This window comes from Rhagoletis pomonella, unplaced genomic scaffold, assembly GCF_013731165.1.
Source record: "Rhagoletis pomonella isolate Grant_MI unplaced genomic scaffold, Rhpom_1.0 Rhpom_scaffold_00470, whole genome shotgun sequence".
NCBI lineage: Eukaryota > Metazoa > Arthropoda > Insecta > Diptera > Tephritidae > Rhagoletis > Rhagoletis pomonella.
Window position 1 is genome coordinate 25,465 of NW_023459024.1, and position 1,624 is coordinate 27,088.

Consider the following 1,624-nt stretch of genomic DNA (forward strand, 5'->3'; position numbering starts at 1 on the left):
CCCCCCGCTGCATCCCTTTTTCGATAGTTCCGAGCTGGTTCTAAATTCGACAAATAAGATCTAGTTCGTTCTGCATCCCTTTTTCTATAGTTCCGAACTATTTCTAAATTCGTCACTTTAGATATAGATTTCTATGTAGTAAAAAAAACTGAAAAAATTAGTTTTTTAAAAGTACCAATTTTCGCCGATTTTGGCCTGGTGGGGATCTAGTTCCTATCGGACTAGTTCGTTTTTGGCGATAAAGACCTAGTACGGAACTAGAAATTCGATTCACTAGTCCCCGGTTTCCCTACAGGGCGGGAGCATAAATATTAATTCACAGACAGTTTTGGCGGTTCAACTAAACACTTCTACATAATATGTACATAAATATGTATATGTATATAAAATTATTTTAAATGAATCTAATCATTTCTAACATTTATCTTTTGTGTATTCGCAGTGAACAAGCAATGTAATGCTAACAAGCGCACATAATTTCAAATGAGCATCTACAACGCCTGCGTAATAATGAACAAAATTGTAGTGACATAACAAAAACATATTTGGAGAAATCAACAACCGAAGGAAAAAGTTCTTTCTTTAATACTGAGATACAAAAAATAAAACAAGTATACGCACATACATATGAAATAAGGCAACATACATCTATATTACAACGCGAGTGAGTAAAAAAGTCGCACAACATGGGACAAAAACCCCTCAAGCGACCATCGTCGCTATACCTTACGTTGGCGCTACTTTGTGCCTCAACTTTTGCTAATGCTTCTGCCGATGCAGCTGGCGCTGAAGCAAGCACACAACTGGATCCATCGTTAAAAAATATTAAATATATAGAGAACAAAGTTATACCAGATGTTAAGTCATTAGCTAACGAGGCTAGGGGAGATGGCGTCAATGCGGAAAAGTGGCAGCAGGTTCAGCGTTTTATGGAGGACGGTATGCCTGTACTAGAATTGTATGGGTACAAACCGAAAAGAGGTGAGATTGATAGTGGAGAATAAAAATTTGTTATACAGGTTCAAAATCAACTGCATAATAAAATAAATAGAACACATGTATGCAATACCTCGCTTACGCCAAATGAAAATAACCAATTTTAATTTGCTTATTCTGTATTCATGATGGCCTACTCATATATAGGGACGTTCCGATACAATCAAAGTATCGATACCTACTTAAATGAGTTTACTCAAATCGTTATTTCGACAATACTTATATGAGCAAACCGAAAGTATCGATACCTACTTATATCGATAGTTTTTCATTCTTGTATATGCAACAAAGTGAAAGGGATTATCCGGCGTTTATCTGTGACATACCTTTTACGTTATGCGTTTTTCACACAAAGTCCGAAAAATCACGACACATAGCGACAAATTTTATATGACACGGCGTAAATAACTAAAAACATGACTTTAAAAACTTTTAATTTTTTATTTGTATTATTTTGTTGAACATGAACGAAAAATAAATAGCAATTTGTATTGTATTTACAATACAGTGAGTGGAAGACCGACCTATCCCGGCAGCCAGTTCGAAAACGTCCTATCTCAGAACACTTTTCAAAAACGTCTTATTTCAGAAATATATTGAAAAACGCCCTATCTCTGAAAACGTTTCA